This window comes from Oncorhynchus mykiss, chromosome 26 (assembly GCF_013265735.2).
Source record: "Oncorhynchus mykiss isolate Arlee chromosome 26, USDA_OmykA_1.1, whole genome shotgun sequence".
Lineage (NCBI taxonomy): Eukaryota > Metazoa > Chordata > Actinopteri > Salmoniformes > Salmonidae > Oncorhynchus > Oncorhynchus mykiss.
Genome location: NC_048590.1, coordinates 28024662 through 28051642, shown reverse-complemented (window position 1 = coordinate 28051642; position 26981 = coordinate 28024662). Strand labels below are relative to the sequence as shown.

At 45.3% G+C, this 26981-nt stretch overlaps 13 non-coding genes across 13 annotated transcripts; all 13 read right to left on the bottom strand.

Moving 5' to 3' along the window:
- Nucleotides 1–502: 502 nt before the first annotated feature.
- On the bottom strand, nucleotides 503–575 carry trnar-acg. Its single transcript has one exon. It is a non-coding gene; the product is annotated as a tRNA-Arg (tRNA).
- Nucleotides 576–2831: 2256 nt separating this feature from the next.
- Nucleotides 2832–2904, bottom strand: trnar-acg. Its single transcript has one exon. It is a non-coding gene; the product is annotated as a tRNA-Arg (tRNA).
- A 6708-nt stretch (nucleotides 2905–9612) lies between these two features.
- On the bottom strand, nucleotides 9613–9685 carry trnar-acg. Its single transcript has one exon. It is a non-coding gene; the product is annotated as a tRNA-Arg (tRNA).
- Nucleotides 9686–11276: 1591 nt separating this feature from the next.
- On the bottom strand, nucleotides 11277–11349 carry trnar-acg. Its single transcript has one exon. It is a non-coding gene; the product is annotated as a tRNA-Arg (tRNA).
- A 1590-nt stretch (nucleotides 11350–12939) lies between these two features.
- Nucleotides 12940–13012, bottom strand: trnar-acg. The gene has a single exon. It is a non-coding gene; the product is annotated as a tRNA-Arg (tRNA).
- Nucleotides 13013–14645: 1633 nt separating this feature from the next.
- On the bottom strand, nucleotides 14646–14718 carry trnar-acg. Its single transcript has one exon. It is a non-coding gene; the product is annotated as a tRNA-Arg (tRNA).
- Nucleotides 14719–16352: 1634 nt separating this feature from the next.
- Nucleotides 16353–16425, bottom strand: trnar-acg. Its single transcript has one exon. It is a non-coding gene; the product is annotated as a tRNA-Arg (tRNA).
- A 1590-nt stretch (nucleotides 16426–18015) lies between these two features.
- Nucleotides 18016–18088, bottom strand: trnar-acg. The gene has a single exon. It is a non-coding gene; the product is annotated as a tRNA-Arg (tRNA).
- Nucleotides 18089–19722: 1634 nt separating this feature from the next.
- trnar-acg lies at nucleotides 19723–19795 on the bottom strand. Its single transcript has one exon. It is a non-coding gene; the product is annotated as a tRNA-Arg (tRNA).
- A 1590-nt stretch (nucleotides 19796–21385) lies between these two features.
- Nucleotides 21386–21458, bottom strand: trnar-acg. Its single transcript has one exon. It is a non-coding gene; the product is annotated as a tRNA-Arg (tRNA).
- Nucleotides 21459–23091: 1633 nt separating this feature from the next.
- On the bottom strand, nucleotides 23092–23164 carry trnar-acg. The gene has a single exon. It is a non-coding gene; the product is annotated as a tRNA-Arg (tRNA).
- Nucleotides 23165–24797: 1633 nt separating this feature from the next.
- On the bottom strand, nucleotides 24798–24870 carry trnar-acg. Its single transcript has one exon. It is a non-coding gene; the product is annotated as a tRNA-Arg (tRNA).
- Nucleotides 24871–26504: 1634 nt separating this feature from the next.
- trnar-acg lies at nucleotides 26505–26577 on the bottom strand. The gene has a single exon. It is a non-coding gene; the product is annotated as a tRNA-Arg (tRNA).
- Nucleotides 26578–26981: the final 404 nt, after the last annotated feature.

Sequence of the window (26981 nt, the reverse complement as noted above, 5' to 3'; positions counted from 1 at the left end):
CGCATATCCGACCATCACCCCTGGTGAGACAAAACCGCAACTTGTCAATGAAGAGCACTTTTTGACAGTCCTGTCTGGTCCAGCAAAGGTGGGTTTGTGCCCACGCAGATGAGCAGGGACCCTGGGCATCTTTCTTTTTGTGTTTTTCAGAGTCAGTAGAAAGGCCTCTTTAGTATCCTAAGTTTTCAAAACTTCTTAATTGCCTACCATCTGTAAGCTGTTAGTGTCTTAATGATGTTCCACATATGCATGTTCATTAATTGTTTATGGTTCATTGAACACGCATGGGAAACAGTGTTTAATCCCATTAAAATGAAGATCTGTGAAGTTATTTGTACTTTTACGAATTATCTTTGAATGACAAGGTCCTGAAAAAGGGAAGTTTCTTTTTTTGATGGGTTTATGAGGTATGCATTAATGGCGCATGTAGGCAAAGACACTCAGCACAAATTGAAAAGACATCGCTCATTTCCAAATCTCACTCAGACATAGACTAAATGCACGAGCTTGCCAGGAGTCGAACCTAGAATCTTCTGATCCGTAGTCAGACGCGTTATCCATTGCGCCACAAGCCCGATGCTAAATTCACCCTAACTCTTCTCTAATTGGTCAATTCTGGATACTTGGTAGCGGACGGTAATAGAGGGGATTCAAATCATCTGGGCCAGGCGCCCGGTTAGGGTGTTTGGCACCGGGTGAAATTTGGAATCGAACTGCTTCCCGGGCGTGAGCACCGTTCAAAGCCCACGGCGAAATTCGGGTCAAAACAAAAGTGACGTAATTATGTATGCCGAGTAATGAGTAGGATTCACTGATTTCACCTGCAAAAGTGATTGTTTTATTTGTTGAAAACGCGTTATCGGCCTTTCCAATGAAAACGACTTAGAACATTCAAACAGATATTTAATGGAAAAGTTATGTTGAATGTTTCTGGAACACGCACTATGCTGCCTTGTTGACAACATGATCGAGCGGTGAGGGCCCTCCTCGCCGATAAAGCGTAACAAACTTAACATTTCTAAATATTTGTATGAACATGCCAAGATTAAACAACTGAGACATAAACTGAACAAGTTCCACAGACATGTGACTAACATAAATGGAATAACATGTCCCTGAACAAAAGGGGGTCAAAATCAAAAGTAACAGTCAGTATCTGGTGTGGCCACCAGCTGCATTAAGAATTGCAGTGCATCTCCTCCTCATGGACTGCACCAGATTTGCCAGTTCTTGCTGTGAGATGTTACCCCACTCTTCCACCAAGGCAACTGCAAGTTCCCGGACATTTCTGGGGGGAATGGCCCTAGCCCTCACCCTCCGATCCAACAGGTCCCAGACGTGCTCAAAGGGATTGAGATGCGGGTTCTTCGCTGGCCATGGCAGAACACTGACATTCCTGTCTTGCAGGAAATCACACACAGAATGAGCAGTATGGCTGGTGGCATTGTCATGCTGGAGGGTCACGTCAGGATGAGCCTGCAGGAAGGGTACCACATGAGGGGGGAGGATGTCTTCCTTGTAACACACAGCATTGAGATTGCCTGCAATGACAAGCTCAGTCTGATGATGCTGTGACACACCGCCCCAGACCAGGACGTACCCCCCACCTCCATCCCGCTTCAGAGTACAGGCCTCGGTGTAACACTCATTCCTTCGACAATAAACGCATATCCGACCATCACCCCTGGTGAGACAAAACCGCAACTTGTCAATGAAGAGCACTTTTTGACAGTCCTGTCTGGTCCAGCAAAGGTGGGTTTGTGCCCACGCAGATGAGCAGGGACCCTGGGCATCTTTCTTTTTGTGTTTTTCAGAGTCAGTAGAAAGGCCTCTTTAGTATCCTAAGTTTTCAAAACTTCTTAATTGCCTACCATCTGTAAGCTGTTAGTGTCTTAATGATGTTCCACATATGCATGTTCATTAATTGTTTATGGTTCATTGAACACGCATGGGAAACAGTGTTTAATCCCATTAAAATGAAGATCTGTGAAGTTATTTGTATTTTTACGAATTATCTTTGAAAGACAAGGTCCTGAAAAAGGGAAGTTTCTTTTTTTGATGGGTTTATGGGGTTAATGGCGCATGTAGGCAAAGACACTCAGCACAAATTGAAAAGACACCGCTCATTTCCAAATCTCACTCAGACATAGACTAAATGCACGAGCTTGCCAGGAGTCGAACCTAGTCAGACGCGTTATCCATTGCGCCACAAGCCCGATGCTAAATTCACCCTAACTGTTCTCTAATTGGTCAATTCTGGATACTTGGTAGCGGACGGTAATATGATTGGTTATTATGGTTATTAGGCGCATCAGATTTGCGGACATGAGGGGATTCAAATCATCTGGGCCAGGCGCCCGGTTAGGGTGTTTGGCACCGGGTGAAATTTGGAATCGAACTGCTTCCCGGGCGTGAGCACCGTTCAAAGCCCACGGCGAAAGTCGGCTCAAAACAAAAGTGACGAAATTATGTATGTCGAGTAATGAGTAGGATTCAGTGTTTTCACCTGCAAAAGTGATTGTTTTATTTGTTGAAAACGCTTTATCGGCCTTTCCAATGAAAACGACTTAGAACATTCAAACATATATTTCATGGAAAAGTTATGTTGAATGTTTCTGGAACATTGAACACGCATGGGAAACAGTGTTTAATCCCAATAAAATGAAGATCTGTGAAGTTATTTGTATTTTTACGAATTATCTTTGAAAGACAAGGTCCTGAAAAAGGGAAGTTTCTTTTTTTGATGGGTTTATGGGGTTAATGGCGCAAAGACACTCAGCACAAATTGAAAAGACACCTCTCATTTCCAAATCTCACTCAGACTAAATGCACGAGCTTGCCAGGAGTCGAACCTAGAATCTTCTGATCCGTAGTCAGACGCGTTATCCATTGCGCCACAAGCCCGATGCCAAATTCTCTAATTGGTCAATTCTGGATACTTGGTAGCGGACGGTAATATGATTGGTTATTATGGTTATTAGGCGCATCAGATTTGCGGACATGAGGGGATTCAAATCATCTGGGCCAGGCGCCCGGTTAGGGTGTTTGGCACCGGGTGAAATTTGGAATCGAACTGCTTCCCGGGCGTGAGCACCGTTCAAAGCCCACGGCGAAATTCGGCTCAAAACAAAAGTGACGTAATTATGTATGTCGAGTAATGAGTAGGATTCACTGATTTCACCTGCAAAAGTGATTGTTTTATTTGTTGAAAACGCGTTATCGGCCTTTCCAATGAAAACGACTTAGAACATTCAAACATATATTTCATGGAAAAGTTATGTTGAATGTTTCTGGAACACGCACTATGCTGCCTTGTTGACAACATGATCGAGCTGTGAGGGCCCTCCTCGCCGATAAAGCGTAACAAACTTAACATTTCTAAATATTTGTATGAACATGTCAAGATTAAACAACTGAGACATAAACTGAACAAGTTCCACAGACATGTGACTAACATAAATGGAATAACATGTCCCTGAACAAAGGAGGGTCAAAATCAAAAGTAACAGTCAGTATCTGGTGTGGCCACCAGCTGCATTAAGAATTGCAGTGCATCTCCTCCTCATGGACTGCACCAGATTTGCCAGTTCTTGCTGTGAGATGTTACCCCACTCTTCCACCAAGGCAACTGCAAGTTCCCGGACATTTCTGGGGGGAATGGCCCTAGCCCTCACCCTCCGATCCAACAGGTCCCAGACGTGCTCAAAGGGCTGAGATGCAGGTTCTTCGCTGGCCATGGCAGAACACTGACATTCCTGTCTTGCAGGAAATCACACACAGAATGAGCAGTATGGCTGGTGGCATTGTCATGCTGGAGGGTCACGTCAGGATGAGCCTGCAGGAAGGGTACCACATGAGGGGGGAGGATGTCTTCCTTGTAACACACAGCATTGAGATTGCCTGCAATGACAAGCTCAGTCTGATGATGCTGTGACACACCGCCCCAGACCAGGACGTACCCCCCACCTCCATCCCGCTTCAGAGTACAGGCCTCGGTGTAACACTCATTCCTTCGACAATAAACGCATATCCGACCATCACCCCTGGTGAGACAAAACCGCAACTCGTCAATGAAGAGCACTTTTTGACAGTCCTGTCTGGTCCAGCAAAGGTGGGTTTGTGCCCACGCAGATGAGCAGGGACCCTGGGCATCTTTCTTTTTGTGTTTTTCAGAGTCAGTAGAAAGGCCTCTTTAGTATCCTAAGTTTTCAAAACTTCTTAATTGCCTACCATCTGTAAGCTGTTAGTGTCTTAATGATGTTCCACATATGCATGTTCATTAATTGTTTATTGTTCATTGAACACGCATGGGAAACAGTGTTTAATCCCATTAAAATGAAGATCTGTGAAGTTATTTGTACTTTTACGAATTATCTTTGAATGACAAGGTCCTGAAAAAGGGAAGTTTATTTTTTTGATGCGTTTATGAGGTATGCATTAATGGCGCATGTAGGCAACGACACTCAGCACAAATTGAAAAGACATCGCTCATTTCCAAATCTCACTCAGACATAGACTAAATGCACGAGCTTGCCAGGAGTCGAACCTAGAATCTTCTGATCCGTAGTCAGACGCTTTATCCATTGCGCCACAAGCCCGATGCTAAATTCACCCTAACTCTTCTCTAATTGGTCAATTCTGGATACTTGGTAGCGGACGGTAATAGAGGGGATTCAAATCATCTGGGCCAGGCGCCCGGTTAGGGTGTTTGGCACCGGGTGAAATTTGGAATCGAACTGCTTCCCGGGCGTGAGCACCGTTCAAAGCCCACGGCGAAATTCGGCTCAAAACAAAAGTGACGTAATTATGTATGTCGAGTAATGAGTAGGATTCACTGATTTCACCTGCAAAAGTGATTGTTTTATTTGTTGAAAACGCGTTATCGGCCTTTCCAATGAAAACGACTTAGAACATTCAAACATATATTTCATGGAAAAGTTATGTTGAATGTTTCTGGAACACGCACTATGCTGCCTTGTTGACAACATGATCGAGCGGTGAGGGCCCTCCTCGCCGATAAAGCGTAACAAACTTAACATTTCTAAATATTTGTATGAACATGCCAAGATTAAACAACTGAGACATAAACTGAACAAGTTCCACAGACATGTGACTAACATAAATGGAATAACATGTCCCTGAACAAAGGAGGGTCAAAATCAAAAGTAACAGTCAGTATCTGGTGTGGCCACCAGCTGCATTAAGAATTGCAGTGCATCTCCTCCTCATGGACTGCACCAGATTTGCCAGTTCTTGCTGTGAGATGTTACCCCACTCTTCCACCAAGGCAACTGCAAGTTCCCGGACATTTCTGGGGGGAATGGCCCTAGCCCTCACCCTCCGATCCAACAGGTCCCAGGCGTGCTCAAAGGGCTGAGATGCGGGTTCTTCGCTGGCCATGGCAGAACACTGACATTCCTGTCTTGCAGGAAATCACACACAGAATGAGCAGTATGGCTGGTGGCATTGTCATGCTGGAGGGTCACGTCAGGATGAGCCTGCAGGAAGGGTACCACATGAGGGGGGAGGATGTCTTCCTTGTAACACACAGCATTGAGATTGCCTGCAATGACAAGCTCAGTCTGATGATGCTGTGACACACCGCCCCAGACCAGGACGTACCCCCCACCTCCATCCCGCTTCAGAGTACAGGCCTCGGTGTAACACTCATTCCTTCGACAATAAACGCATATCCGACCATCACCCCTGGTGAGACAAAACCGCAACTCGTCAATGAAGAGCACTTTTTGACAGTCCTGTCTGGTCCAGCAAAGGTGGGTTTGTGCCCACGCAGATGAGCAGGGACCCTGGGCATCTTTCTTTTTGTGTTTTTCAGAGTCAGTAGAAAGGCCTCTTTAGTATCCTAAGTTTTCAAAACTTCTTAATTGCCTACCATCTGTAAGCTGTTAGTGTCTTAATGATGTTCCACATATGCATGTTCATTAATTGTTTATGGTTCATTGAACACGCATGGGAAACAGTGTTTAATCCCATTAAAATGAAGATCTGTGAAGTTATTTGTATTTTTACGAATTATCTTTGAATGACAAGGTCCTGAAAAAGGGAAGTTTCTTTTTTTGATGGGTTTATGGGGTATACGTTAATGGCGCATGTAGGCAAAGACACTCAGCACAAATTGAAAAGACACCACTCATTTCCAAATCTCACTCAGACATAGCCTAAATGCACGAGCTTGCCAGGAGTCGAACCTAGAATCTTCTGATTCGTAGTCAGACGCGATATCCATTGCGCCACTAGCCCGATGCTAAATTCACCCTAACTCTTCTCTAATTGTTCAATTCTGGATACTTGGTAGCGGACGGTAGGTAATATGATTGGTTATTATGGTTATTAGGCGCATCAGATTTGCGGACATTGAGGGGATTCAAATCATCTGGGCCAGGCGCCCGGTTAGGGTGTTTGGCACCGGGTGAAATTTGGAATCGAACTGCTTCCCGGGCGTGAGCACCGTTCAAAGCCCACGGCGAAATTCGGCTCAAAACAAAAGTGACGTAATTATGTATGTCGAGTAATGAGTAGGATTCACTGATTTCACCTGCAAAAGTGATTGTTTTATTTGTTGAAAACGCGTTATCGGCCTTTCCAATGAAAACGACTTAGAACATTCAAACATATATTTCATGGAAAAGTTATGTTGAATGTTTCTGGAACACGCACTATGCTGCCTTGTTGACAACATGATCGAGCGGTGAGGGCCCTCCTCGCCGATAAAGCGTAACAAACTTAACATTTCTAAATATTTGTATGAACATGCCAAGATTAAACAACTGAGACATAAACTGAACAAGTTCCACAGACATGTGACTAACATAAATGGAATAACATGTCCCTGAACAAAGGAGGGTCAAAATCAAAAGTAACAGTCAGTATCTGGTGTGGCCACCAGCTGCATTAAGAATTGCAGTGCATCTCCTCCTCATGGACTGCACCAGATTTGCCAGTTCTTGCTGTGAGATGTTACCCCACTCTTCCACCAAGGCAACTGCAAGTTCCCGGACATTTCTGGGGGGAATGGCCCTAGCCCTCACCCTCCGATCCAACAGGTCCCAGGCGTGCTCAAAGGGCTGAGATGCGGGTTCTTCGCTGGCCATGGCAGAACACTGACATTCCTGTCTTGCAGGAAATCACACACAGAATGAGCAGTATGGCTGGTGGCATTGTCATGCTGGAGGGTCACGTCAGGATGAGCCTGCAGGAAGGGTACCACATGAGGGGGGAGGATGTCTTCCTTGTAACACACAGCATTGAGATTGCCTGCAATGACAAGCTCAGTCTGATGATGCTGTGACACACCGCCCCAGACCAGGACGTACCCCCCACCTCCATCCCGCTTCAGAGTACAGGCCTCGGTGTAACACTCATTCCTTCGACAATAAACGCATATCCGACCATCACCCCTGGTGAGACAAAACCGCAACTCGTCAATGAAGAGCACTTTTTGACAGTCCTGTCTGGTCCAGCAAAGGTGGGTTTGTGCCCACGCAGATGAGCAGGGACCCTGGGCATCTTTCTTTTTGTGTTTTTCAGAGTCAGTAGAAAGGCCTCTTTAGTATCCTAAGTTTTCAAAACTTCTTAATTGCCTACCATCTGTAAGCTGTTAGTGTCTTAATGATGTTCCACATATGCATGTTCATTAATTGTTTATGGTTCATTGAACACGCATGGGAAACAGTGTTTAATCCCATTAAAATGAAGATCTGTGAAGTTATTTGTATTTTTACGAATTATCTTTGAAAGACAAGGTCCTGAAAAAGGGAAGTTTCTTTTTTTGATGGGTTTATGGGGTATACGTTAATGGCGCATGTAGGCAAAGACACTCAGCACAAATTGAAAAGACACCACTCATTTCCAAATCTCACTCAGACATAGCCTAAATGCACGAGCTTGCCAGGAGTCGAACCTAGAATCTTCTGATTCGTAGTCAGACGCGATATCCATTGCGCCACTAGCCCGATGCTAAATTCACCCTAACTCTTCTCTAATTGTTCAATTCTGGATACTTGGTAGCGGACGGTAGGTAATATGATTGGTTATTATGGTTATTAGGCGCATCAGATTTGCGGACATTGAGGGGATTCAAATCATCTGGGCCAGGCGCCCGGTTAGGGTGTTTGGCACCGGGTGAAATTTGGAATCGAACTGCTTCCCGGGCGTGAGCACCGTTCAAAGCCCACGGCGAAATTCGGGTCAAAACAAAAGTGACGTAATTATGTATGTCGAGTAATGAGTAGGATTCACTGATTTCACCTGCAAAAGTGATTGTTTTATTTGTTGAAAACGCGTTATCGGCCTTTCCAATGAAAACGACTTAGAACATTCAAACATATATTTCATGGAAAAGTTATGTTGAATGTTTCTGGAACACGCACTATGCTGCCTTGTTGACAACATGATCGAGCGGTGAGGGCCCTCCTCGCCGATAAAGCGTAACAAACTTAACATTTCTAAATATTTGTATGAACATGCCAAGATTAAACAACTGAGACATAAACTGAACAAGTTCCACAGACATGTGACTAACATAAATGGAATAACATGTCCCTGAACAAAAGGGGGTCAAAATCAAAAGTAACAGTCAGTATCTGGTGTGGCCACCAGCTGCATTAAGAATTGCAGTGCATCTCCTCCTCATGGACTGCACCAGATTTGCCAGTTCTTGCTGTGAGATGTTACCCCACTCTTCCACCAAGGCAACTGCAAGTTCCCGGACATTTCTGGGGGGAATGGCCCTAGCCCTCACCCTCCGATCCAACAGGTCCCAGACGTGCTCAAAGGGCTGAGATGCGGGTTCTTCGCTGGCCATGGCAGAACACTGACATTCCTGTCTTGCAGGAAATCACACACAGAATGAGCAGTATGGCTGGTGGCATTGTCATGCTGGAGGGTCACGTCAGGATGAGCCTGCAGGAAGGGTACCACATGAGGGGGGAGGATGTCTTCCTTGTAACACACAGCATTGAGATTGCCTGCAATGACAAGCTCAGTCTGATGATGCTGTGACACACCGCCCCAGACCAGGACGTACCCCCCACCTCCATCCCGCTTCAGAGTACAGGCCTCGGTGTAACACTCATTCCTTCGACAATAAACGCATATCCGACCATCACCCCTGGTGAGACAAAACCGCAACTTGTCAATGAAGAGCACTTTTTGACAGTCCTGTCTGGTCCAGCAAAGGTGGGTTTGTGCCCACGCAGATGAGCAGGGACCCTGGGCATCTTTCTTTTTGTGTTTTTCAGAGTCAGTAGAAAGGCCTCTTTAGTATCCTAAGTTTTCAAAACTTCTTAATTGCCTACCATCTGTAAGCTGTTAGTGTCTTAATGATGTTCCACATATGTATGTTCATTAGTTGTTTATGGTTCATTGAACACGCATGGGAAACAGTGTTTAATCCCATTAAAATGAAGATCTGTGAAGTTATTTGTATTTTTACGAATTATCTTTGAATGACAAGGTCCTGAAAAAGGGAAGTTTATTTTTTTGATGGGTTTATGAGGTATGCATTAATGGCGCATGTAGGCAAAGACACTCAGCACAAATTGAAAAGACATCGCTCATTTCCAAATCTCACTCAGACATAGACTAAATGCACAAGCTTGCCAGGAGTCGAACCTAGAATCTTCTGATCCGTAGTCAGACGCGTTATCCATTGCGCCACAAGCCCGATGCTAAATTCACCCTAACTCTTCTCTAATTGGTCAATTCTGGATACTTGGTAGCGGACGGTAATAGAGGGGATTCAAATCATCTGGGCCAGGCGCCCGGTTAGGGTGTTTGGCACCGGGTGAAATTTGGAATCGAACTGCTTCCCGGGCGTGAGCACCGTTCAAAGCCCACGGCGAAATTCGGGTCAAAACAAAAGTGACGTAATTATGTATGCCGAGTAATGAGTAGGATTCACTGATTTCACCTGCAAAAGTGATTGTTTTATTTGTTGAAAACGCGTTATCGGCCTTTCCAATGAAAACGACTTAGAACATTCAAACAGATATTTAATGGAAAAGTTATGTTGAATGTTTCTGGAACACGCACTATGCTGCCTTGTTGACAACATGATCGAGCGGTGAGGGCCCTCCTCGCCGATAAAGCGTAACAAACTTAACATTTCTAAATATTTGTATGAACATGCCAAGATTAAACAACTGAGACATAAACTGAACAAGTTCCACAGACATGTGACTGACATAAATGGAATAACATGTCCCTGAACAAAAGGGGGTCAAAATCAAAAGTAACAGTCAGTATCTGGTGTGGCCACCAGCTGCATTAAGAATTGCAGTGCATCTCCTCCTCATGGACTGCACCAGATTTGCCAGTTCTTGCTGTGAGATGTTACCCCACTCTTCCACCAAGGCAACTGCAAGTTCCCGGACATTTCTGGGGGGAATGGCCCTAGCCCTCACCCTCCGATCCAACAGGTCCCAGACGTGCTCAAAGGGATTGAGATGCGGGTTCTTCGCTGGCCATGGCAGAACACTGACATTCCTGTCTTGCAGGAAATCACACACAGAATGAGCAGTATGGCTGGTGGCATTGTCATGCTGGAGGGTCACGTCAGGATGAGCCTGCAGGAAGGGTACCACATGAGGGGGGAGGATGTCTTCCTTGTAACACACAGCATTGAGATTGCCTGCAATGACAAGCTCAGTCTGATGATGCTGTGACACACCGCCCCAGACCAGGACGTACCCCCCACCTCCATCCCGCTTCAGAGTACAGGCCTCGGTGTAACACTCATTCCTTCGACAATAAACGCATATCCGACCATCACCCCTGGTGAGACAAAACCGCAACTTGTCAATGAAGAGCACTTTTTGACAGTCCTGTCTGGTCCAGCAAAGGTGGGTTTGTGCCCACGCAGATGAGCAGGGACCCTGGGCATCTTTCTTTTTGTGTTTTTCAGAGTCAGTAGAAAGGCCTCTTTAGTATCCTAAGTTTTCAAAACTTCTTAATTGCCTACCATCTGTAAGCTGTTAGTGTCTTAATGATGTTCCACATATGCATGTTCATTAATTGTTTATGGTTCATTGAACACGCATGGGAAACAGTGTTTAATCCCATTAAAATGAAGATCTGTGAAGTTATTTGTATTTTTACGAATTATCTTTGAATGACAAGGTCCTGAAAAAGGGAAGTTTATTTTTTTGATGGGTTTATGAGGTATGCATTAATGGCGCATGTAGGCAAAGACACTCAGCACAAATTGAAAAGACATCGCTCATTTCCAAATCTCACTCAGACATAGACTAAATGCACGAGCTTGCCAGGAGTCGAACCTAGAATCTTCTGATCCGTAGTCAGACGCGTTATCCATTGCGCCACAAGCCCGATGCTAAATTCACCCTAACTCTTCTCTAATTGGTCAATTCTGGATACTTGGTAGCGGACGGTAATAGAGGGGATTCAAATCATCTGGGCCAGGCGCCCGGTTAGGGTGTTTGGCACCGGGTGAAATTTGGAATCGAACTGCTTCCCGGGCGTGAGCACCGTTCAAAGCCCACGGCGAAATTCGGGTCAAAACAAAAGTGACGTAATTATGTATGTCGAGTAATGAGTAGGATTCACTGATTTCACCTGCAACAGTGATTGTTTTATTTGTTGAAAACGCGTTATCGGCCTTTCCAATGAAAACGACTTAGAACATTCAAACATATATTTCATGGAAAAGTTATGTTGAATGTTTCTGGAACACGCACTATGCTGCCTTGTTGACAACATGATCGAGCGGTGAGGGCCCTCCTCGCCGATAAAGCGTAACAAACTTAACATTTCTAAATATTTGTATGAACATGCCAAGATTAAACAACTGAGACATAAACTGAACAAGTTCCACAGACATGTGACTAACATAAATGGAATAACATGTCCCTGAACAAAGGGGGGTCAAAATCAAAAGTAACAGTCAGTATCTGGTGTGGCCACCAGCTGCATTAAGAATTGCAGTGCATCTCCTCCTCATGGACTGCACCAGATTTGCCAGTTCTTGCTGTGAGATGTTACCCCACTCTTCCACCAAGGCAACTGCAAGTTCCCGGACATTTCTGGGGGGAATGGCCCTAGCCCTCACCCTCCGATCCAACAGGTCCCAGGCGTGCTCAAAGGGCTGAGATGCGGGTTCTTCGCTGGCCATGGCAGAACACTGACATTCCTGTCTTGCAGGAAATCACACACAGAATGAGCAGTATGACTGGTGGCATTGTCATGCTGGAGGGTCACGTCAGGATGAGCCTGCAGGAAGGGTACCACATGAGGGGGGAGGATGTCTTCCTTGTAACACACAGCATTGAGATTGCCTGCAATGACAAGCTCAGTCTGATGATGCTGTGACACACCGCCCCAGACCAGGACGTACCCCCCACCTCCATCCCGCTTCAGAGTACAGGCCTCGGTGTAACACTCATTCCTTCGACAATAAACGCATATCCGACCATCACCCCTGGTGAGACAAAACCGCAACTCGTCAATGAAGAGCACTTTTTGACAGTCCTGTCTGGTCCAGCAAAGGTGGGTTTGTGCCCACGCAGATGAGCAGGGACCCTGGGCATCTTTCTTTTTGTGTTTTTCAGAGTCAGTAGAAAGGCCTCTTTAGTATCCTAAGTTTTCAAAACTTCTTAATTGCCTACCATCTGTAAGCTGTTAGTGTCTTAATGATGTTCCACATATGCATGTTCATTAATTGTTTATTGTTCATTGAACACGCATGGGAAACAGTGTTTAATCCCATTAAAATGAAGATCTGTGAAGTTATTTGTATTTTTACGAATTATCTTTGAATGACAAGGTCCTGAAAAAGGGAAGTTTATTTTTTTGATGGGTTTATGAGGTATGCATTAATGGCGCATGTAGGCAAAGACACTCAGCACAAATTGAAAAGACATCGCTCATTTCCAAATCTCACTCAGACATAGACTAAATGCACGAGCTTGCCAGGAGTCGAACCTAGAATCTTCTGATCCGTAGTCAGACGCGTTATCCATTGCGCCACAAGCCCGATGCTAAATTCACCCTAACTCTTCTCTAATTGGTCAATTCTGGATACTTGGTAGCGGACGGTAATATGATTGGTTATTATGGTTATTAGGCGCATCAGATTTGCGGACATGAGGGGATTAAAATCATCTGGGCCAGGCGCCCGGTTAGGGTGTTTGCACCGGGTGAAATTTGGAATCGAACTGCTTCCCGGGCGTGAGCACCGTTCAAAGCCCACGGCGAAAGTCGGCTCAAAACAAAAGTGACGAAATTATGTATGTCGAGTAATGAGTAGGATTCAGTGTTTTCACCTGCAAAAGTGATTGTTTTATTTGTTGAAAACGCGTTATCGGCCTTTCCAATGAAAACGACTTAGAACATTCAAACATATATTTCATGGAAAAGTTATGTTGAATGTTTCTGGAACACGCACTATGCTGCCTTGTTGACAACATGATCGAGCGGTGAGGGCCCTCCTCGCCGATAAAGCGTAACAAACTTAACATTTCTAAATATTTGTATGAACATGCCAAGATTAAACAACTGAGACATAAACTGAACAAGTTCCACAGACATGTGACTAACATAAATGGAATAACATGTCCCTGAACAAAGGAGGGTCAAAATCAAAAGTAACAGTCAGTATCTGGTGTGGCCACCAGCTGCATTAAGAATTGCAGTGCATCTCCTCCTCATGGACTGCACCAGATTTGCCAGTTCTTGCTGTGAGATGTTACCCCACTCTTCCACCAAGGCAACTGCAAGTTCCCGGACATTTCTGGGGGGAATGGCCCTAGCCCTCACCCTCCGATCCAACAGGTCCCAGACGTGCTCAAAGGGCTGAGATGCGGGTTCTTCGCTGGCCATGGCAGAACACTGACATTCCTGTCTTGCAGGAAATCACACACAGAATGAGCAGTATGGCTGGTGGCATTGTCATGCTGGAGGGTCACGTCAGGATGAGCCTGCAGGAAGGGTACCACATGAGGGGGGAGGATGTCTTCCTTGTAACACACAGCATTGAGATTGCCTGCAATGACAAGCTCAGTCTGATGATGCTGTGACACACCGCCCCAGACCAGGACGTACCCCCCACCTCCATCCCGCTTCAGAGTACAGGCCTCGGTGTAACACTCATTCCTTCGACAATAAACGCATATCCGACCATCACCCCTGGTGAGACAAAACCGCAACTTGTCAATGAAGAGCACTTTTTGACAGTCCTGTCTGGTCCAGCAAAGGTGGGTTTGTGCCCACGCAGATGAGCAGGGACCCTGGGCATCTTTCTTTTTGTGTTTTTCAGAGTCAGTAGAAAGGCCTCTTTAGTATCCTAAGTTTTCAAAACTTCTTAATTGCCTACCATCTGTAAGCTATTAGTGTCTTAATGATGTTCCACATATGCATGTTCATTAATTGTTTATGGTTCATTGAACACGCATGGGAAACAGTGTTTAATCCCATTAAAATGAAGATCTGTGAAGTTATTTGTATTTTTACGAATTATCTTTGAAAGACAAGGTCCTGAAGAAGGGAAGTTTCTTTTTTTGATGGGTTTATGGGGTATACGTTAATGGCGCATGTAGGCAAAGACACTCAGCACAAATTGAAAAGACACCGCTCATTTCCAAATCTCACTCAGACATAGACTAAATGCACAAGCTTGCCAGGAGTCGAACCTAGAATCTTCTGATCCGTAGTCAGACGCGTTATCCATTGCGCCACAAGCCCGATGCCAAATTCACCCTAACTCTTCTCTAATTGGTCAATTCTGGATACTTGGTAGCGGACGGTAATATGATTGGTTATTATGGTTATTAGGCGCATCAGATTTGCGGACATGAGGGGATTCAAATCATCTGGGCCAGGCGCCCGGTTAGGGTGTTTGGCACCGGGTGAAATTTGGAATCGAACTGCTTCCCGGGCGTGAGCACCGTTCAAAGCCCACGGCGAAATTCGGCTCAAAACAAAAGTGACGTAATTATGTATGTCGAGTAATGAGTAGGATTCACTGATTTCACCTGCAAAAGTGATTGTTTTATTTGTTGAAAACGCGTTATCGGCCTTTCCAATGAAAACGACTTAGAACATTCAAACATATATTTCATGGAAAAGTTATGTTGAATGTTTCTGAAACACGCACTATGCTGCCTTGTTGACAACATGATCAAGCGGTGAGGGCCCTCCTCGCCGATAAAGCGTAACAAACTTAACATTTCTAAATATTTGTATGAACATGCCAAGATTAAACAACTGAGACATAAACTGAACAAGTTCCACAGACATGTGACTAACATAAATGGAATAACATGTCCCTGAACAAAGGAGGGTCAAAATCAAAAGTAACAGTCAGTATCTGGTGTGGCCACCAGCTGCATTAAGAATTGCAGTGCATCTCCTCCTCATGGACTGCACCAGATTTGCCAGTTCTTGCTGTGAGATGTTACCCCACTCTTCCACCAAGGCAACTGCAAGTTCCCGGACATTTCTGGGGGGAATGGCCCTAGCCCTCACCCTCCGATCCAACAGGTCCCAGGCGTGCTCAAAGGGCTGAGATGCGGGTTCTTCGCTGGCCATGGCAGAACACTGACATTCCTGTCTTGCAGGAAATCACACACAGAATGAGCAGTATGGCTGGTGGCATTGTCATGCTGGAGGGTCACGTCAGGATGAGCCTGCAGGAAGGGTACCACATGAGGGGGGAGGATGTCTTCCTTGTAACACACAGCATTGAGATTGCCTGCAATGACAAGCTCAGTCTGATGATGCTGTGACACACCGCCCCAGACCAGGACGTACCCCCCACCTCCATCCCGCTTCAGAGTACAGGCCTCGGTGTAACACTCATTCCTTCGACAATAAACGCATATCCGACCATCACCCCTGGTGAGACAAAACCGCAACTCGTCAATGAAGAGCACTTTTTGACAGTCCTGTCTGGTCCAGCAAAGGTGGGTTTGTGCCCACGCAGATGAGCAGGGACCCTGGGCATCTTTCTTTTTGTGTTTTTCAGAGTCAGTAGAAAGGCCTCTTTAGTATCCTAAGTTTTCAAAACTTCTTAATTGCCTACCATCTGTAAGCTGTTAGTGTCTTAATGATGTTCCACATATGCATGTTCATTAATTGTTTATGGTTCATTGAACACGCATGGGAAACAGTGTTTAATCCCATTAAAATGAAGATCTGTGAAGTTATTTGTATTTTTACGAATTATCTTTGAATGACAAGGTCCTGAAAAAGGGAAGTTTATTTTTTTGATGGGTTTATGAGGTATGCATTAATGGCGCATGTAGGCAAAGACACTCAGCACAAATTGAAAAGACACTGCTCATTTCCAAATCTCACTCAGACATAGACTAAATGCACGAGCTTGCCAGGAGTCGAACCTAGAATCTTCTGATCCGTAGTCAGACGCGTTATCCATTGCGCCACAAGCCCGATGCTAAATTCATCCTAACTCTTCTCTAATTGGTCAATTCTGGATACTTGGTAGCGGACGGTAATAGAGGGGATTCAAATCATCTGGGCCAGGCGCCCGGTTAGGGTGTTTGGCACCGGGCGAAATTTGGAATCGAACTGCTTCCCGGGCGTGAGCACCGTTCAAAGCCCACGGCGAAATTCGGCTCAAAACAAAAGTGACGTAATTATGTATGTCGAGTAATGAGTAGGATTCACCGATTTCACCTGCAAAAGTGATTGTTTTATTTGTTGAAAACGCGTTATCGGCCTTTCCAATGAAAACGACTTAGAACATTCAAACATATATTTCATGGAAAAGTTATGTTGAATGTTTCTGGAACACGCACTATGCTGCCTTGTTGACAACATGATCGAGCGGTGAGGGCCCTCCTCGCCGATAAAGCGTAACAAACTTAACATTTCTAAATATTTGTATGAACATGCCAAGATTAAACAACTGAGACATAAACTGAACAAGTTCCACAGACATGTGACTAACATAAATGGAATAACATGTCCCTGAACAAAGGGGGGTCAAAATCAAAAGTAACAGTCAGTATCTGGTGTGGCCACCAGCTGCATTAAGAATTGCAGTGCATCTCCTCCTCATGGACTGCACCAGATTTGCCAGTTCTTGCTGTGAGATGTTACCCCACTCTTCCACCAAGGCAACTGCAAGTTCCCGGACATTTCTGGGGGGAATGGCCCTAGCCCTCACCCTCCGATCCAACAGGTCCCAGGCGTGCTCAAAGGGCTGAGATGCGGGTTCTTCGCTGGCCATGGCAGAACACTGACATTCCTGTCTTGCAGGAAATCACACACAGAATGAGCAGTATGGCTGGTGGCATTGTCATGCTGGAGGGTCACGTCAGGATGAGCCTGCAGGAAGGGTACCACATGAGGGGGGAGGATGTCTTCCTTGTAACACACAGCATTGAGATTGCCTGCAATGACAAGCTCAGTCTGATGATGCTGTGACACACCGCCCCAGACCAGGACGTACCCCCCACCTCCATCCCGCTTCAGAGTACAGGCCTCGGTGTAACACTCATTCCTTCGACAATAAACGCATATCCGACCATCACCCCTGGTGAGACAAAACCGCAACTCGTCAATGAAGAGCACTTTTTGACAGTCCTGTCTGGTCCAGCAAAGGTGGGTTTGTGCCCACGCAGATGAGCAGGGACCCTGGGCATCTTTCTTTTTGTGTTTTTCAGAGTCAGTAGAAAGGCCTCTTTAGTATCCTAAGTTTTCAAAACTTCTTAATTGCCTACCATCTGTAAGCTGTTAGTGTCTTAATGATGTTCCACATATGCATGTTCATTAATTGTTTATGGTTCATTTAACACGCATGGGAAACAGTGTTTAATCCCATTAAAATGAAGATCTGTGAAGTTATTTGTATTTTTACGAATTATCTTTGAAAGACAAGGTCCTGAAAAAGGGAAGTTTCTTTTTTTGATGGGTTTATGGGGTATACGTTAATGGCGCATGTAGGCAAAGACACTCAGCACAAATTGAAAAGACACCACTCATTTCCAAATCTCACTCAGACATAGACTAAATGCACGAGCTTGCCAGGAGTCGAACCTAGAATCTTCTGATCCGTAGTCAGACGCGTTATCCATTGCGCCACAAGCCCGATGCTAAATTCACCCTAACTCTTCTCTAATTGGTCAATTCTGGATACTTGGTAGCGGACGGTAATATGATTGGTTATTATGGTTATTAGGCGCATCAGATTTGCGGACATGAGGGGATTCAAATCATCTGGGCCAGGCGCCCGGTTAGGGTGTTTGGCACCGGGTGAAATTTGGAATCGAACTGCTTCCCGGGCGTGAGCACCGTTCAAAGCCCACGGCGAAATTCGGCTCAAAACAAAAGTGACGTAATTATGTATGTCGAGTAATGAGTAGGATTCACTGATTTCACCTGCAAAAGTGATTGTTTTATTTGTTGAAAACGCGTTATCGGCCTTTCCAATGAAAACGACTTAGAACATTCAAACATATATTTCATGGAAAAGTTATGTTGAATGTTTCTGGAACACGCACTATGCTGCCTTGTTGACAACATGATCGAGCGGTGAGGGCCCTCCTCGCCGATAAAGCGTAACAAACTTAACATTTCTAAATATTTGTATGAACATGCCAAGATTAAACAACTGAGACATAAACTGAACAAGTTCCACAGACATGTGACTAACATAAATGGAATAACATGTCCCTGAACAAAGGGGGGTCAAAATCAAAAGTAACAGTCAGTATCTGGTGTGGCCACCAGCTGCATTAAGAATTGCAGTGCATCTCCTCCTCATGGACTGCACCAGATTTGCCAGTTCTTGCTGTGAGATGTTACCCCACTCTTCCACCAAGGCAACTGCAAGTTCCCGGACATTTCTGGGGGGAATGGCCCTAGCCCTCACCCTCCGATCCAACAGGTCCCAGGCGTGCTCAAAGGGCTGAGATGCGGGTTCTTCGCTGGCCATGGCAGAACACTGACATTCCTGTCTTGCAGGAAATCACACACAGAATGAGCAGTATGGCTGGTGGCATTGTCATGCTGGAGGGTCACGTCAGGATGAGCCTGCAGGAAGGGTACCACATGAGGGGGGAGGATGTCTTCCTTGTAACACACAGCATTGAGATTGCCTGCAATGACAAGCTCAGTCTGATGATGCTGTGACACACCGCCCCAGACCAGGACGTACCCCCCACCTCCATCCCGCTTCAGAGTACAGGCCTCGGTGTAACACTCATTCCTTCGACAATAAACGCATATCCGACCATCACCCCTGGTGAGACAAAACCGCAACTCGTCAATGAAGAGCACTTTTTGACAGTCCTGTCTGGTCCAGCAAAGGTGGGTTTGTGCCCACGCAGATGAGCAGGGACCCTGGGCATCTTTCTTTTTGTGTTTTTCAGAGTCAGTAGAAAGGCCTCTTTAGTATCCTAAGTTTTCAAAACTTCTTAATTGCCTACCATCTGTAAGCTGTTAGTGTCTTAATGATGTTCCACATATGCATGTTCATTAATTGTTTATGGTTCATTGAACACGCATGGGAAACAGTGTTTAATCCCATTAAAATGAAGATCTGTGAAGTTATTTGTATTTTTACGAATTATCTTTGAATGACAAGGTCCTGAAAAAGGGAAGTTTATTTTTTTGATGGGTTTATGAGGTATGCATTAATGGCGCATGTAGGCAAAGACACTCAGCACAAATTGAAAAGACACTGCTCATTTCCAAATCTCACTCAGACATAGACTAAATGCACGAGCTTGCCAGGAGTCGAACCTAGAATCTTCTGATCCGTAGTCAGACGCGTTATCCATTGCGCCACAAGCCCGATGCTAAATTCATCCTAACTCTTCTCTAATTGGTCAATTCTGGATACTTGGTAGCGGACGGTAATAGAGGGGATTCAAATCATCTGGGCCAGGCGCCCGGTTAGGGTGTTTGGCACCGGGCGAAATTTGGAATCGAACTGCTTCCCGGGCGTGAGCACCGTTCAAAGCCCACGGCGAAATTCGGCTCAAAACAAAAGTGACGTAATTATGTATGTCGAGTAATGAGTAGGATTCACTGATTTCACCTGCAAAAGTGATTGTTTTATTTGTTGAAAACGCGTTATCGGCCTTTCCAATGAAAACGACTTAGAACATTCAAACATATATTTCATGGAAAAGTTATGTTGAATGTTTCTGGAACACGCACTATGCTGCCTTGTTGACAACATGATCGAGCGGTGAAGGCCCTCCTCGCCGATAAAGCGTAACAAACTTAACATTTCTAAATATTTGTATGAACATGCCAAGATTAAACAACTGAGACATAAACTGAACAAGTTCCACAGACATGTGACTAACATAAATGGAATAACATGTCCCTGAACAAAGGGGGGTCAAAATCAAAAGTAACAGTCAGTATCTGGTGTGGCCACCAGCTGCATTAAGAATTGCAGTGCATCTCCTCCTCATGGACTGCACCAGATTTGCCAGTTCTTGCTGTGAGATGTTACCCCACTCTTCCACCAAGGCAACTGCAAGTTCCCGGACATTTCTGGGGGGAATGGCCCTAGCCCTCACCCTCCGATCCAACAGGTCCCAGGCGTGCTCAAAGGGCTGAGATGCGGGTTCTTCGCTGGCCATGGCAGAACACTGACATTCCTGTCTTGCAGGAAATCACACACAGAATGAGCAGTATGGCTGGTGGCATTGTCATGCTGGAGGGTCACGTCAGGATGAGCCTGCAGGAAGGGTACCACATGAGGGGGGAGGATGTCTTCCTTGTAACACACAGCATTGAGATTGCCTGCAATGACAAGCTCAGTCTGATGATGCTGTGACACACCGCCCCAGACCAGGACGTACCCCCCACCTCCATCCCGCTTCAGAGTACAGGCCTCGGTGTAACACTCATTCCTTCGACAATAAACACATATCCGACCATCACCCCTGGTGAGACAAAACCGCAACTCGTCAATGAAGAGCACTTTTTGACAGTCCTGTCTGGTCCAGCAAAGGTGGGTTTGTGCCCACGCAGATGAGCAGGGACCCTGGGCATCTTTCTTTTTGTGTTTTTCAGAGTCAGTAGAAAGGCCTCTTTAGTATCCTAAGTTTTCAAAACTTCTTAATTGCCTACCATCTGTAAGCTGTTAGTGTCTTAATGATGTTCCACATATGCATGTTCATTAATTGTTTATGGTTCATTGAACACGCATGGGAAACAGTGTTTAATCCCATTAAAATGAAGATCTGTGAAGTTATTTGTATTTTTACGAATTATCTTTGAAAGACAAGGTCCTGAAAAAGGGAAGTTTCTTTTTTTGATGGGTTTATGGGGTATACGTTAATGGCGCATGTAGGCAAAGACACTCAGCACAAATTGAAAAGACACCGCTCATTTCCAAATCTCACTCAGACATAGACTAAATGCACGAGCTTGCCAGGAGTCGAACCTAGAATCTTCTGATCCGTAGTCAGACGCATTATCCATTGCGCCACAAGCCCAATGCTAAACTCACCCTAAAATTCTCTAATTGGTCAATTCTGGATACTTGGTAGCGGACGGTAATATGATTGGTTATTATGGTTATTAGGCGCATCAGATTTGCGGACATGAGGGGATTCAAATCATCTGGGCCAGGCGCCCGGTTAGGGTGTTTGGCACCGGGTGAAATTTGGAATCGAACTGCTTCCCGGGCGTGAGCACCGTTCAAAGCCCACGGCGAAATTCGTCTCAAAACAAAAGTGACGTAATTATGTATGTCGAGTAATGAGTAGGATTCACCGATTTCACCTGCAAAAGTGATTGTTTTATTTGTTGAAAACGCGTTATCGGCCTTTCCAATGAAAACGACTTAGAACATTCAAACATATATTTCATGGAAAAGTTATGTTGAATGTTTCTGGAACACGCACTATGCTGCCTTGTTGACAACATGATCGAGCGGTGAGGGCCCTCCTCGCCGATAAAGCGTAACAAACTTAACATTTCTAAATATTTGTATGAACATGCCAAGATTAAACAACTGAGACATAAACTGAACAAGTTCCACAGACATGTGACTAACATAAATGGAATAACATGTCCCTGAACAAAGGGGGGTCAAAATCAAAAGTAACAATCAGTATCTGGTGTGGCCACCAGCTGCATTAAGAATTGCAGTGCATCTCCTCCTCATGGACTGCACCAGATTTGCCAGTTCTTGCTGTGAGATGTTACCCCACTCTTCCACCAAGGCAACTGCAAGTTCCCGGACATTTCTGGGGGGAATGGCCCTAGCCCTCACCCTCCGATCCAACAGGTCCCAGGCGTGCTCAAAGGGCTGAGATGCGGGTTCTTCGCTGGCCATGGCAGAACACTGACATTCCTGTCTTGCAGGAAATCACACACAGAATGAGCAGTATGGCTGGTGGCATTGTCATGCTGGAGGGTCACGTCAGGATGAGCCTGCAGGAAGGGTACCACATGAGGGGGGAGGATGTCTTCCTTGTAACACACAGCATTGAGATTGCCTGCAATGACAAGCTCAGTCTGATGATGCTGTGACACACCGCCCCAGACCAGGACGTACCCCCCACCTCCATCCCGCTTCAGAGTACAGGCCTCGGTGTAACACTCATTCCTTCGACAATAAACGCATATCCGACCATCACCCCTGGTGAGACAAAACCGCAACTCGTCAATGAAGAGCACTTTTTGACAGTCCTGTCTGGTCCAGCAAAGGTGGGTTTGTGCCCACGCAGATGAGCAGGGACCCTGGGCATCTTTCTTTTTGTGTTTTTCAGAGTCAGTAGAAAGGCCTCTTTAGTATCCTAAGTTTTCAAAACTTCTTAATTGCCTACCATCTGTAAGCTGTTAGTGTCTTAATGATGTTCCACATATGCATGTTCATTAATTGTTTATGGTTCATTTAACACGCATGGGAAACAGTGTTTAATCCCATTAAAATGAAGATCTGTGAAGTTATTTGTATTTTTACGAATTATCTTTGAAAGACAAGGTCCTGAAAAAGGGAAGTTTCTTTTTTTGATGGGTTTATGGGGTATACGTTAATGGCGCATGTAGGCAAAGACACTCAGCACAAATTGAAAAGACATCGCTCATTTCCAAATCTCACTCAGACATAGACTAAATGCACGAGCTTGCCAGGAGTCGAACCTAGAATCTTCTGATCCGTAGTCAGACGCGTTATCCATTGCGCCACAAGCCCGATGCTAAATTCACCCTAAAATTCTCTAATTGGTCAATTCTGGATACTTGGTAGCGGACGGTAATATGATTGGTTATTATGGTTATTAGGCGCATCAGATTTGCGGACATGAGGGGATTCAAATCATCTGGGCCAGGCGCCCGGTTAGGGTGTTTGGCACCGGGTGAAATTTGGAATCGAACTGCTTCCCGGGCGTGAGCACCGTTCAAAGCCCACGGCGAAATTCGTCTCAAAACAAAAGTGACGTAATTATGTATGTCGAGTAATGAGTAGGATTCACCGATTTCACCTGCAAAAGTGATTGTTTTATTTGTTGAAAACGCGTTATCGGCCTTTCCAATGAAAACGACTTAGAACATTCAAACATATATTTCATGGAAAAGTTATGTTGAATGTTTCTAGAACACGCACTATGCTGCCTTGTTGACAACATGATCGAGCGGTGAGGGCCCTCCTCGCCGATAAAGCGTAACAAACTTAACATTTCTAAATATTTGTATGAACATGCCAAGATTAAACAACTGAGACATAAACTGAACAAGTTCCACAGACATGTGACTAACATAAATGGAATAACATGTCCCTGAACAAAGGGGGGTCAAAATCAAAAGTAACAGTCAGTATCTGGTGTGGCCACCAGCTGCATTAAGAATTGCAGTGCATCTCCTCCTCATGGACTGCACCAGATTTGCCAGTTCTTGCTGTGAGATGTTACCCCACTCTTCCACCAAGGCAACTGCAAGTTCCCGGACATTTCTGGGGGGAATGGCCCTAGCCCTCACCCTCCGATCCAACAGGTCCCAGGCGTGCTCAAAGGGCTGAGATGCGGGTTCTTCGCTGGCCATGGCAGAACACTGACATTCCTGTCTTGCAGGAAATCACACACAGAATGAGCAGTATGGCTGGTGGCATTGTCATGCTGGAGGGTCACGTCAGGATGAGCCTGCAGGAAGGGTACCACATGAGGGGGGAGGATGTCTTCCTTGTAACACACAGCATTGAGATTGCCTGCAATGACAAGCTCACTCTGATGATGCTGTGACACACCGCCCCAGACCAGGACGTACCCCCCACCTCCATCCCGCTTCAGAGTACAGGCCTCGGTGTAACACTCATTCCTTCGACAATAAACGCATATCCGACCATCACCCCTGGTGAGACAAAACCGCAACTCGTCAATGAAGAGCACTTTTTGACAGTCCTGTCTGGTCCAGCAAAGGTGGGTTTGTGCCCACGCAGATGAGCAGGGACCCTGGGCATCTTTCTTTTTGTGTTTTTCAGAGTCAGTAGAAAGGCCTCTTTAGTATCCTAAGTTTTCAAAACTTCTTAATTGCCTACCATCTGTAAGCTGTTAGTGTCTTAATGATGTTCCACATATGCATGTTCATTAATTGTTTATGGTTCATTGAACACGCATGGGAAACAGTGTTTAATCCCATTAAAATGAAGATCTGTGAAGTTATTTGTATTTTTACGAATTATCTTTGAAAGACAAGGTCCTGAAAAAGGGAAGTTTCTTTTTTTGATGGGTTTATGGGGTATACGTTAATGGCGCATGTAGGCAAAGACACTCAGCACAAATTGAAAAGACACCACTCATTTCCAAATCTCACTCAGACATAGACTAAATGCACGAGCTTGCCAGGAGTCGAACCTAGAATCTTCTGATCCGTAGTCAGACGCGTTATCCATTGCGCCACAAGCCCGATGCTAAATTCACCCTAACTCTTCTCTAATTGGTCAATTCTGGATACTTGGTAGCGGACGGTAATATGATTGGTTATTATGGTTATTAGGCGCATCAGATTTGCGGACATGAGGGGATTCAAATCATCTGGGCCAGGCGCCCGGTTAGGGTGTTTGGCACCGGGTGAAATTTGGAATCGAACTGCTTCCCGGGCGTGAGCACCGTTCAAAGCCCACGGCGAAATTCGGCTCAAAACAAAAGTGACGTAATTATGTATGTCGAGTAATGAGTAGGATTCACTGATTTCACCTGCAAAAGTGATTGTTTTATTTGTTGAAAACGCGTTATCGGCCTTTCCAATGAAAACGACTTAGAACATTCAAACATATATTTCATGGAAAAGTTATGTTGAATGTTTCTGGAACACGCACTATGCTGCCTTGTTGACAACATGATCGAGCGGTGAGGGCCCTCCTCGCCGATAAAGCGTAACAAACTTAACATTTCTAAATATTTGTATGAACATGCCAAGATTAAACAACTGAGACATAAACTGAACAAGTTCCACAGACATGTGACTAACATAAATGGAATAACATGTCCCTGAACAAAGGGGGGTCAAAATCAAAAGTAACAGTCAGTATCTGGTGTGGCCACCAGCTGCATTAAGAATTGCAGTGCATCTCCTCCTCATGGACTGCACCAGATTTGCCAGTTCTTGCTGTGAGATGTTACCCCACTCTTCCACCAAGGCAACTGCAAGTTCCCGGACATTTCTGGGGGGAATGGCCCTAGCCCTCACCCTCCGATCCAACAGGTCCCAGGCGTGCTCAAAGGGCTGAGATGCGGGTTCTTCGCTGGCCATGGCAGAACACTGACATTCCTGTCTTGCAGGAAATCACACACAGAATGAGCAGTATGGCTGGTGGCATTGTCATGCTGGAGGGTCACGTCAGGATGAGCCTGCAGGAAGGGTACCACATGAGGGGGGAGGATGTCTTCCTTGTAACACACAGCATTGAGATTGCCTGCAATGACAAGCTCAGTCTGATGATGCTGTGACACACCGCCCCAGACCAGGACGTACCCCCCACCTCCATCCCGCTTCAGAGTACAGGCCTCGGTGTAACACTCATTCCTTCGACAATAAACGCATATCCGACCATCACCCCTGGTGAGACAAAACCGCAACTCGTCAATGAAGAGCACTTTTTGACAGTCCTGTCTGGTCCAGCAAAGGTGGGTTTGTGCCCACGCAGATGAGCAGGGACCCTGGGCATCTTTCTTTTTGTGTTTTTCAGAGTCAGTAGAAAGGCCTCTTTAGTATCCTAAGTTTTCAAAACTTCTTAATTGCCTACCATCTGTAAGCTGTTAGTGTCTTAATGATGTTCCACATATGCATGTTCATTAATTGTTTATGGTTCATTGAACACGCATGGGAAACAGTGTTTAATCCCATTAAAATGAAGATCTGTGAAGTTATTTGTATTTTTACGAATTATCTTTGAAAGACAAGGTCCTGAAAAAGGGAAGTTTCTTTTTTTGATGGGTTTATGGGGTATACGTTAATGGCGCATGTAGGCAAAGACACTCAGCACAAATTGAAAAGACACCACTCATTTCCAAATCTCACTCAGACATAGACTAAATGCACGAGCTTGCCAGGAGTCGAACCTAGAATCTTCTGATCCGTAGTCAGACGCGTTATCCATTGCGCCACAAGCCCGATGCTAAATTCACCCTAACTCTTCTCTAATTGGTCAATTCTGGATACTTGGTAGCGGACGGTAATATGATTGGTTATTATGGTTATTAGGCGCATCAGATTTGCGGACATGAGGGGATTCAAATCATCTGGGCCAGGCGCCCGGTTAGGGTGTTTGGCACCGGGTGAAATTTGGAATCGAACTGCTTCCCGGGCGTGAGCACCGTTCAAAGCCCACGGCGAAATTCGGCTCAAAACAAAAGTGACGTAATTATGTATGTCGAGTAATGAGTAGGATTCACTGATTTCACCTGCAAAAGTGATTGTTTTATTTGTTGAAAACGCGTTATCGGCCTTTCCAATGAAAACGACTTAGAACATTCAAACATATATTTCATGGAAAAGTTATGTTGAATGTTTCTGGA